This window comes from Anabrus simplex, chromosome 1 (genome assembly GCF_040414725.1).
Source record: "Anabrus simplex isolate iqAnaSimp1 chromosome 1, ASM4041472v1, whole genome shotgun sequence".
Lineage (NCBI taxonomy): Eukaryota > Metazoa > Arthropoda > Insecta > Orthoptera > Tettigoniidae > Anabrus > Anabrus simplex.
This window is the reverse complement of record NC_090265.1, coordinates 483,329,751-483,342,416: the sequence shown is the minus strand read 5'-3', so window position 1 is coordinate 483,342,416 and position 12,666 is coordinate 483,329,751.

Sequence of the window (12,666 nt, the reverse complement as noted above, 5' to 3'; positions counted from 1 at the left end):
GAGAGAATAAAGCCAAGAGCTCCAACACGCCCTTTTATAACCTTCTCTCGCGCTAATTACAGGTCGCTACACGTGGTCCAATCAGATGACACGTCTCTCCCCACTCTAGATATTAGAGTTGACGGGTCTTAACCATGATATTAACTGTTCTTCTATTAGTCCTTTCACTCAGTATCCATGGCAACATGACGCTCCTTTGAAAATATAGGCGGTGATCAGTTTGAATAATTCTGGTCGAAATACGGTAGCTTACGTTAGAACGCTTGAACACGTGCTCGCTTTTCCCAGAACTTGGTGTCTAAATTTGTCCTTCCTTCTTCCTCGGTGATGTGGCAAGATAGAGGAAATCTACTGCAAGTTAATTTTAAACTAATGTCGCAAGAATCTAAGTGAATATTAGGATATTCAGCCCTCGTTTACAAGTCGTAGTTACAAAGTAATGAAATGATAGTGAGCAAATGACTAAACATGAATTATAATACAATTATATACCAAAATAAATATCATGACGTTAAATTCCTGAATTAATTACACATAATAAAATTAACATAATTACACTGTAACGTCTGGAACGTTACATACGCCCCCATGAGTTCTTAACAAATATCACATGAGTTGAGAACTCACACACTTACTCCCACATTGACTTGAAATACCTCTATAACCTGCCCATTACGAGCGACAGTATTTTCATACAATTAATTATATCTCACTCTTTCCATATCTCTCTTAGACTGCTTACCATTGCGAATGTCTGTTATTTCAGTTCATCTTGAGGTTTAGATGCTAAATTATGCCCAACACAAGCAACTTTCCACTTTTGTAAAAAACAAGATTATCCTAGAGAATATAACATAATATATATACAATTCAGATTACAGACTCTGCCGAGTGTCTATTTGTCCTTTTACTCCCCATCTTTCCGACATTCTTTGCTAGATAGCAGTAACACGTTCTCTTCCAATCTTTTACATTAAAACCATGGAAAACAAATGATACAAACAATTTACACTTTTATCACTCTTTCGAATGTTTCAACCTTATCTTGAAGCAGGATGCAATACACTTCACATAAATACACACGTGATTTAAGCTCACGGTAAAATTATTGCAAGTTAGAAATGCACATACGGGAAAATTAATTATTTGCCGTCGTCAGCTTTAATTAGCCTTCTGTAACATCTCAGAAAACAAATATATAAAATTTCATGGCCTCACATACGGAAAACAGATGATCTATCGTTAATGAACGAGCGTAAATCTACCGCCACACAAACACCTCCCTTGTTTACAAACACAACTAGGAAATACCACCACAATTGAGACGTAAACTCATTCCGGTCGTAGTCTGACATAACAAGTAGCAACTTCCCCGAGTTACTGACCTATATCTCACAATCCGGTTCAGCCACCTCACACGACAGGTATCTCCGTAAACTACTAATGTTATATGAACCATTCATTACGCTCTCGCCATCCGCTAACTTGTAAGCACAGGGTCCTAGTTTTCTATGTACTTTATAAGGGCCTAGATATAAAAGAAAAAATTTCTTTGTTACCTTATCCTCACTATTTGACAACATTGGAACTCTCACCAAAACCATATCACCTACCTCAAAGTTATCCAGTACCTTACGTTTCTGCTGCCTTTTACGTTTATCTCCAGATTTAATCAGGTTCTCCCGTGCCAGTCGGACGTAAAATTCAGCATTACGCGGTGGTTCCTCAGGCAAACCTAACACTCTCACTACGCTCTCGCATTCAATACACAAACGTATTGATCCGTCAGACTTAGGCACGACAATTAAGGGATTAACATATTGACTGTTTGATAATTCAATCACATCGTCTGCTAACATAGCTTGAATTTGATCCTCTACGGCTTTGGCATATTTGTGTGGTATCGGATACCGCGGTCCGCTGAATGGAGTCTTATCCAGCACAGAAAAAGAATGTTCATACAGATGGGTAACACCAGGTTTCTCGGAGAAAATCTCCACGTGTTCACATAACACTTCAAATAACTTGTCCTTCTGGATTTCATTTAACTCATTTCTACTTACGGCTTCTTTCAAGCCACATATTTTATCCTCATTAATCCACAACTGGCACAACTTCAGGCCCTCACTAGCCTCTTCATTTACTTTAGAAACCTCTCTCATTCTCCACACTGTACTAACTTCCGTTTTCCTCTGAATTTCCTCCTCAAACTTGACCTTGATATCCTCATTATTCCACCTCAAATTTAGCACTAGATCATTGTAATTTAACTGAGCCAATTTTAACGTTAACCAGTCAGATCCCAAGATAAGATCAAATATCAAATGCGGAATTACCAAACATATCTGAACGCTAATAGAATTATTAATGCAGATCGGGACAGCTACTTGTTTACAAATTTGCTTAGACCTCTTTCCAACAGCCGTAATGATGAAAGTAGACTTAACAGGCATTTCCTCCAACTGAATACCCTGTTTCACTAATGACTCATACCACTGAGAACTAATACATGATATTTGGCTACCAGAATCAATCAAAACTTTAACCCACGCCCCCCAGACTTTCAATTTAACAACGGGATTGACTACTTTATTACTTGAATCTCCATTATTCTGCTCGGGTTCATACAACAAATCGTCTCTAACATCTAGGTCATATGTAACACTTTCATGGCAAGGCACTTCGCTACCTTCGTACTAGGCTGGAATTCTGACCTAACATTACAGCCTCTAGTTAGTTTAAAGGTTCCCTTTGTGTATTGACGTTGGACTCATTAGTACATTGCTCTGGCCTCCGTTGGGAATTTCCTGTCCTATATTCAGGTGCTCCGCTCCTGCTGTTCTGCTGAGGTCTGAACTGATTGCGAGCTTCGTGATTCTGTGTTCTACCGTTATGTCTCATTCCGTTGTGATGACTAAAGTTCTGAATATTCTCCGTTCTACTCCTAAGGTTACCTAACGCATCAAAACTGCCTAGTAGGTTCTCCATCTCCTGAATAGTTCCAACTTTTTGCATGCAGGCCGCTTCTCTCACCCTGTCCGGAAAATGTCTCAAAAGTAGTCTTACTACATCAGACCCCTCGGTTATACCATCTAAGTTCTGACAAATCATGACATGTGCCAGGAAGTACTCGGTCATAGTGACTCCTTCATGCTGTTTGTACCTCCCAAATACCACCCTTTCTCTCTCCCGAGCTTGTATCGCTTCATTCCAGAATTTCTCTCTAAACTTATTTCTGAATTCTTTCAGGTTCGTCATCGTCTGCCTATATACCATGAACCAAGACCGAGTTTCTCCTACAAAAGCATGGTCAATATATTCCATAACGTCTTCCCAGTCCATAGACCCTTCCTCTAGACGCTTTTCAAATCGTTTTTCTATCATTTTAAGGAAATCTAGCGGGTTCGTTTGTTTCCCATTAAATTTAGGTAGTTCAATTTCCCTAATGTAGCTATTTCCTAGACATTGCCTTCCCGTGAAAACCTGTTTATCCTTTGCCACCTGTTTTAACTGATTTTCTGCTTTCTCTATCCGGCATTCTACCTCTTTGTCTCTCCTATCAATTTCGCTCTCCAAATTAACCTGCTTCTCTTTCAATGTCCTAATTTCAATCTTATTCTCTTCAGCTATCGCAAACCTTTCTTCACTTGCCCGGGTCTCATCTTCTATTCTAAGCTTTACTGTGTCAATCTCTTGTTGGACGTGGTCTTTAAATATCCGTATTTCCCCTCTTTGAGTCTGAACTCTCTTATCAATACTAGTGACCTGCCTCATTACTTCCGCCCTAGTAGAGTTGTTTTCCTTCCCCATTAATTCCAGGAATTCACTTCTCTGCTCCGCAAACTTTTCTTCTACCTCTTTCCCTTGCCGTACATATTCATTTTTCTGGTCCTCTAATCGCTTATTAAAATGTTCATTTTTTACCACCAGATCGCGTAACTGCCTACTGTGTTCGTCCATTCTCCGATTCGCTTCTTCCTTATTTTCCCTCATCTCCCTGCTTAATTCAGCTTTAGTTTGCTCTAACTGTTCTTTAAGTTCATATTTAATATTCTCAATTTTAGTGTTAGTTTGTTCTACATCTGTTTTAATTTGTTCCAATTCATTTTTAAGCTCAGATTTAGTTTGTTCCAATTCATTTTTATTTCAGTTTTACTGTCCTCTATCTTACTTAACATTAACTGCATCATTCCCATTAACTGATCATTATTATTACTTTCATTGTTAGTGTTTACTTCCGCTTCGCCCCCCATCCTACTATCATCTGACTCCATACTGACTTCTTTCTGCTTGCCTTCACTCTCCATACTACTTACACTTCTATCTTCAATTTCCTCTACTAGACTACACAACTCTTCCTCTGAACTCAATACGTTATTGCCTTTTATCGCCCGTCCACTGCGCAACATCCTCTCCTCTTTCGTTTGATCAGCCATGACCCTTCCTAATGAAACGTGGATATCCAAATTTTGCCCATAATACTAATTCTGATATCGTTACTGTTATTAACTGCTCCGTACTTAATGATTTTCTCGCCACACGTTGGAGCGGCATTTATGTGACTTCCCCTCTCGGAGAACAATCATCGTACGAGAAATGCAACCATTCAAGCTAAGGGCGCCAATCTTTAAGTTGAGGACTTAAAGATAAAAATTTATAATCAAGCTTGGACGGACTCTTATCACAGGGGTGGGGTGATAGTGCACTAATCATTAAGCAGGAGAATTAGAAATCAAAAGGCTAATTAAGGCAGATTGATTGAAGTGAACTAGAAAAATACTATTTATTATATTTAATATAAATGACGACGGTTTAACGAGAACTGAATTTAAAATAGAAAATGAATTTAACAAAAAATTGAATGACTCTACTTCGCGAAAACTTGCAATATCTTTAACTCGCTTGCTCACCATGTTGTCTTGTTCTGCTGGTCCTTGGAAAGCTTCCATCCTTGTAGCTGGAACATCACCGGTCGTCTTTGAGATCTCTTCATCTGCAGCTAAGTACCATTCCTGCCTTGCAAATTGCACCCACCACTAATTGGAAGATGACTTCAAAACTAACACTCCCTATTATGCTTTATCCCATATATTGGAGATAAGCCCTAAGTCATAGTTAGAAGAACCACCTTGGGTTTTATGGAGAGGATACTCAATTAAGAATCCTTCCAACTTTACTGAAAATGTGCTCTGAAGTTTCATTTCTATCTGGTTTAATACTACCTATTGACTTAGACTGGTTCAAACCGGTCTTGTAGCCGTGCTGTACGTACTTCCTGATGAGAGTGGCTATACACCCCTCATTCAGAATTTCTAAGTATCGAGACGAAGAATCAAGTAGAGAGAATCAAGTAGAAGCTCACGTAGAAGAATCAAGTAGAAGAATGTATAATAATATCGATCAGAATAATATAGAGAGAATAAAGCCAAGAGCTCCAACACGCCCTTTTATAACCTTCTCTCGCGCTAATTACAGGTCGCTACACGTGGTCCAATCAGATGACACGTCTCTCCCCACTCTAGATATTAGAGTTGACGGGTCTTAACCATGATATTAACTGTTCTTCTATTAGTCCTTTCACTCAGTATCCATGGCAACATGACGCTCCTTTGAAAATATAGGCGGTGATCAGTTTGAATAATTCTGGTCGAAATACGGTAGCTTACGTTAGAACGCTTGAACACGTGCTCGCTTTTCCCAGAACTTGGTGTCTAATTTGTCCTTCCTTCTTCCTCGGTGATGTGGCAAGATAGAGGAAATCTACTGCAAGTTAATTTTAAACTAATGTCGCAAGAATCTAAGTGAATATTAGGATATTCAGCCCTCGTTTACAAGTCGTAGTTACAAAGTAATGAAATGATAGTGAGCAAATGATTAAACATGAATTATAATACAATTATATACCAAAATAAATATCATGACGTTAAATTCCTGAATTAATTACACATAATAAAATTAACATAATTACACTGTAACGTCTGGAACGTTACAGAGTCCCATTCGAGGAAAAATGTCACCGTTAGAATGTTGGCCGGAAAGGAAGGAGAGCTGACGGCGGGCAATTTCTAGTAACTAGATTGTGTACAAAATCTACTGGCCTTTGCTTCAGAGGGTACCGGGTTCGATTCCCGGCCGGGTCGGGGATTTTAATAGCTTCTGATTAATTCTTCTGGCTCGGAGACTGGGTGTTTGTGTCCGTCCTAACACTCTCCCCTTCATATTCAGACAACATACCACACTACCAACCACCACAGAAACACGCAATAGTGATTACATCCCTCCATATAGGGTTGGCGTCGGGAAGGGCATCCGGCCGTAAAACAGGTCCAAATCCACATGTGATACGCAGTTATTACCCGCGACCCCACAGGTGTGGGAAAAGTGGTAGGAAAAGAAGAAGATTTTGTGTCAAAAGCCTACATTGAATTCAATTCTGCATTGTGCATATGGAGGGCATGTGACAGTGATGATAGTAATTAATTCGTCAGATGAAGACGTTAAGGCTTGAGCACACCTCTCGGTGTTATCCGACAGGAGTAGGCTATTCGCCGACACCAGAATTCACCGTCTCCCTCCCTCATCATTAGGGTTCGAATGCTTAAGAACTAAAAATCACCCAAATATGCAGGCAAGTACGATCTTAAAAATAGTTAAATATAACCCAGAAATGGAAAATATGACCAAACATATATACTTCCAATGAGTCATTTTTGCTGCTACAGTAGTACTTTTATATTAAAGATACAATTCATTATACAATATTATTGCACTACAACTAATTTCCTTAGTAGTTCTTTTAACTTAATTCGACTAGCCTGTATCATAAACGAATTATCAATAATTAAACTGTAGTCAGTACCGAAGGTTTTTTTGCTAGTGGCTTTACGTCGCACCGACACAGATAGGACTTACGGCGACGATGGGATAGGAAAGGCCTCGGAGTTGGAAGGAAGCGGCCGTGGCCCCGTGCGCACACAATATTTAAGATATATACTTTTTGTGCCTTTGCTGGTAGGACCTAGTGTTTACAGTGAACTATGTCTTCTGGTGTGGGCTAGAGCAATTTTGCTACTTTCATTGATCTGTCTCTGCCTTGTCCTTGGCTTTGACAATATGAAAGTGACTGAGGTATGAACGATGCTAGTAATGCCATTACTTATGCAGCCAGTCCCTGCTATGAATGGTGTGAAAACGTTGCTCATAGGGTCGGTTGGTGCATGCATTTTAGTGGCAGACTGATATGTAATAGCAACGTCTGGCTCGGTGAGGAAAGCAACGGGAAACTACCTCACTCCTCATTTCCCTAGTACGCCTCTTCAGTGATGCCTAGGTCTTCTATGACAGCTGATGGCGGAGCTGTTGAGGATCCAACCAGCCTTAGGGCTGAAGACTGAACATACATAGATACATACATATACTTTTTATTTGCAGTTAACCTCAGCATGTTTGTACCTACCAGTGTCGCTAACCTGCTGGACATTCAAACGCTTTATAGCACTTACTTGAACTTCGCACACTTTGCAGAAGAGTTTTTTTTTTTTCTTCTTCGGTAGAGGAGAATTCATTCCCGAAGTCTTTAACGCAATTTCTTAATTTAATACATTACACTTTCTTTAGGTGTCCTTATGTCAGCTCTACCAGTGTTAATGTAATTGTGAAGCCTTCGAAATTGTCTCAGTTGAAATTTTTAAGAAAGGTGAGGAGAAAAAGGTAATTTAGGCGCTACTTGGAGTGGTCAGGGGCCAGAGGTGCTAAGACAGATAAGAATGTATTTATTTATTTATTTATTTATTTATTTATTTATTTATTTATTTATTTATTTATTTATTTATTTATTTATTTATTTATTTATTTATTTATTTATTTATTTATTTATTTATTTGGGAAACCAAAACAGCGAGAAGCCGAATTACAGAGTTCCGCAATGAAAAATATAGGCCTATTTACAATGGAGTAGCACAATGCAAACATAACAAAAGAGAGAACAATGAATAAAAATCATCGAATGCCAAAAGTAGCGGAATAAATTAAAAACTAACAAAATAACTGTAGAGACACAACAATTAACAATAAAAATTGAAGGCAAGAGAAAGAACGAGGAAAGTTATTGCTTGTCTTTTAACAAGGATGATATTCCAGTAGACGTAAATACTCGCACTGCAGGTCTTACTCTAAAGGAAGTTATTCTAAAACCAGTGACGTAAACTCAGATGAGATACAATGGTTGTCAACTATTCAGCTATGAGGCTGACCTTCAAGTGTCGTCACATTGCCACTAACGCGTTTACACAAGCAACATCACATAATTTTCGGTGCAAAATACAACCAAAATATGACACAAGCAATAAAAAATGGCAAAATATGCATTTAAATGCCCTATAAAAGAAGGGCACATAAGCTCAGAAACATTCAATCCGTGCTTAATTCCAATAACTAGCCAAAGCGAAGATGGGGAAAGAATATACACATCCTGAACATCCGAATCACACTCATCACCTCTCTCTCTCTCTCTCTCTCTCTCTCTCTCTCTCTCTCTCTCTCTCTCTCTGGGACAGGCGTGCAGGTCACCCGTGGGTTCCAAGTAGAAAGAACTGCTCTAGGCCTCTCCGCAATCAGTCAGTCAGTCAGCCTCTCTGTTCTATTTCTTGAGTGCATTGAAAAAATCTATAGCCTGTTTACAGTCATTCGACCGGGTCAGAAATGAAATGAATGAAGCCCCCATCTAGCGGCGAGGATAGGAATTGTGCCGACTGCCGAAGCCTGTTGCACTGCTCTGGGGCGATGATTAATGACTGACAGATGAAATGAAATGATAGTGGAGAGTGTTGCTGGAATGAACGGTGGCTGGGAAAACCGGAGTATCCGGAGAAAAACCTGTCCCGCCTCCGCTTTGCCCGACACAAATCTCACATGGAGTGACCGGGGCTTGAACCACAGAACCCAGCGGTGAGAGGCCGGCGCGCTGCCGCCTGAGCCACGGGGGCTCTCTTGACTACATTATGAGTGGTAAATTGTAAACATTAATTTTAGTAATACACAGAGTGAACAAAAAACGCCGCACTTGGAGGTCGGCATGCGATTCTTCATCCCATTGCAAGAATAAAAGTGTTTATAGCTAAATCGGATCTGGTGCTGTTGGAAAACAAGGCGTAAACGAGAAGCTGGCAACACTGTCACATCCTGCAGCGCATCGGAATGTAATAGAGAAACGTGCATCATCCCGCTCTACCGTACCCGACGTCGCAGCTCACTGAGTAGACGGCTGGGTTATCAAACCCACTTGCACCATGGAGCTACGGCTCGAATCTACGTCAAGATTTTTTCTTTTTTGTGTGTGACGTCCGGTCCCTAGTTCCCGCCGTGTAACTGCGTTTGTAAGCATGGCATCCTGTTGTCACATGACAATAGTCGAACACATGACAGCGTAATCCATTCAACTGAATGCATGAGTCGACTAACCACGCAGTGCACAACCATAACGGGTCCTGTCAAGTGCATGTAGGGCGGCTTCCTGATGGAGTACACAAACGGCGAATACGTCGAAATGCTTTTAGTATTGGGTGCATCCGATAACCAAGCTTCTGCTGCTGCTCGTGAGTATGCAGCACGGTACCCTCAAAGGCTCCATCCCGATAAGAATGTTTTTCGTCGCCTTGAGCAACGCCTGTGAGAAACCGGTAATCTTCGTCCACAAGTAGTAGGCAGAGGTCGTCCAAGGACTAGACGTACTCCGCAAACAGAGGACGACATTCTTGAAGCTGTTCACCAATCACCTCGGCGAAGTACCCGTGATATTGCAAGGCGGTTCCAGGTATCTCAAACACTGGTTGTTGACGTGTTGCACGACGAAAAACTGCATCCATATCATTACACGTTAACTCAACACCAGCAGCCAGAAGACCACATTCAACGAGTACAGTTTTGTGAATGGCTTTTGCAACAAGTTGAAGAAAATGAACATTTTATAAAGAATGTGATATGGAGTGACGAATGTAGCTTCACTCGGATAGGTAATTTCAACCATCACGACAGCCATTATTGGTCTGACCACAACCCACATGTCACCCTTGAACGTGGCATAAACCTGTGAGCTGGAATCGTGGGAGGAGTGCGTTTAGGCCCTTACCTATTGCTGGACAAGTTGAATGCTCCGCGCTATCGTACGTTTCTGGGCATTACGTTGCCTGACGCTTTAGAAAACGTTCGACTTGGTGTTTGGCGACAGCTATGGTTTCAGCATGATGGTGCACCGCCAAACTTTGGAATGACTGTGCGTAACTGGTTAAATGAAACGTTTCCAAGGAAATGGATTGGTCGTGGAGGTCCAATGTTGTGGCCTCCACGTTTCCCGGACCTTAATCCACTAGATTTTTATTTGTGGGGACACTTATAGAAACATGTTTATAGTACTCCACCCATTGATGTACAAGACCTAATAGCTCGCGTGCATGCTGCATCGGCAATGGTGGATGCAGGTGTGTTGCGTGGGGTTCGGCAAAGTATGCTCTAGCGAGTGGCGAAGTGTTTGCAAATGCAAGGTGGTCGTTTTGAACATCTGCTGTGAAGTGAACGTTACTCGTAAGTGTACGTACCGGCTCTGTGAAGATAAGACTGGGAGTCACACGTACACTATGGAATTACTGAGCGTAGCATGATGGGCAATCCAGTGTAACATACCTACTGTACTGTACTGTGATTCTTTGTACCGCATTGGATAGAGACGATGTTACTGTATCCATTATTATGTTCTACGTATTGGTTTTATTTGTGCCCTGAACGAAAGAAAGTGGTCGTCTACGTCTGTAAGAAGTTCATGTTATGTTTGAATGTTTAAATAAAGGTAAATGTAACAGTAAGACAGAACATAGTGTATTGCATAGTGGAAGTGTACATTGGATACAATTTGATACATTAACTGAAAAAGAATTGGCGCGAACGCGACTCGAATATCGGCGCCTCCACACAACCGGCATTTATGGGATTACCTCGTCTCACTGAGCTATGAGACAGCTCCGGCAGAGCGCCGAGTTCATGCGACTTGTGCTTGGCCACGCTGCACGCCGTTACAGCGTTGCCAGAGCCTCGTTTCTTAACTCGCATTTCTATTAAACCTATTGGTGGGACTAGGTTTTTTTTTTTTGCTAGGGGCTTTACGTCGCACCGACACAGATAGGTCTTATGGCGACGATGGGATGGGAAAGGCCTAGGAGTTGGAAGGAAGTGGCCTTGGCCTTAATTAAGGTACAGCCCCAGCACTTGCCTGGTGTGAAAATGGGAAACCACGGAAAATCATCTTCAGGGCTGCCGATAGTGGGATTCGAACCTACTATCTCCCGGATGCAAGCTCACAGCCGCGCGCCTCTACGCGCACGGCCAATTCGCCCGGTGGGACTAGGTTTTGCAAGATAAACTTTTGTCGTGAATTTCGATGAAGAACCGCATGCCGACCTCCTCGTATTGTATGTCCGGCCCCGCGGTGTAGAGAGCAACGCGTCCGCTTGTCACCCGACGGCCCCGGGTTCGATTCCTGGCCGGGTCAGGGGTTTTTAATTGTAAATGATTAATATCCCTGGCCTGGGGACTGGGTGTTTGTGTCGTCCTTAACGTTCCTTTCCTCACATTCAACACTCTACACTTCCGCAATTCCACTTACACACAGGTTCATATCGTATGGTGCAAGTAGGGGAAAAAGATGTCTATAGGTCGACGCCCCGAACATATATTGTATAAACATCCTGAACATCCTCCACTCCCTGGAAATTTGTATAATATGTCAATAATATGTATAATATGCCCGGCTCCATGGCTAAGCTGGACTTTCGTCCAAGGGGTCCCGGGTTCGATTCCCGGTCGGGTCGGGGATTTTAACTTTCATTGCTTAATACCCATGGGTCGGGGACTGGGTGTTTGTGCCGTCTTTAGCATTAGACTTCATCATAATTAGGGGCCCATCTTACACGGCGTCAACTCAAAAGGCCACACGCCATTATTACTTGTGAAAGTAAAAACTAACTCAAAGCTGAAAATATGTAATATAAACTTTCCGAACATCCTTCACCCCTTGTAATGTGTATAACAAACTATTTGTGAAACGTAGATTTTATAAGGCGAATGCCGGGACAGTTCCTAGTATAGGCCACGGCCGCCAACCCTCTCATCTTCACTGCATATCTCCTTCCCCAACACAAATTTCCTGGCTTGAGAGACGGCATCACGGTCTAAGAGACCCGCCTCCCCCTTCAGGGGAGAAATAGTAATAGTATCAACCATCTGGAAAAGAGTGAAATCGTAAAACTCTGGCAGAATTCACAAAATAAAACTAAAAAAAAATCACAGTCCGAAACCTAGGTAATTCTAATTCTGTAAATATACTGAGGAAAACAATGTCCTGCATCTTTTAAATCGTTAGTACCGTGCTGGAAGCTGAGCATACAGCTATTTGTCTCAACCCTAGGTACATGGAGGGAGGAAAGTTGTACTTACTTGTACTGTGTGTCAGAAATTAATGAACATCGTTTTTTTCTTTTTTTACTTGTCACAGCCAAATAAGTGACCATTGCCACCAGGATATTTCCAAATTGCGATGTATTTGTTAATAATAATACTAATAAAATATTCTTGGTTTTATGTACCGCTCTTATCAGGCGTAAGAACATACTTTGTCAA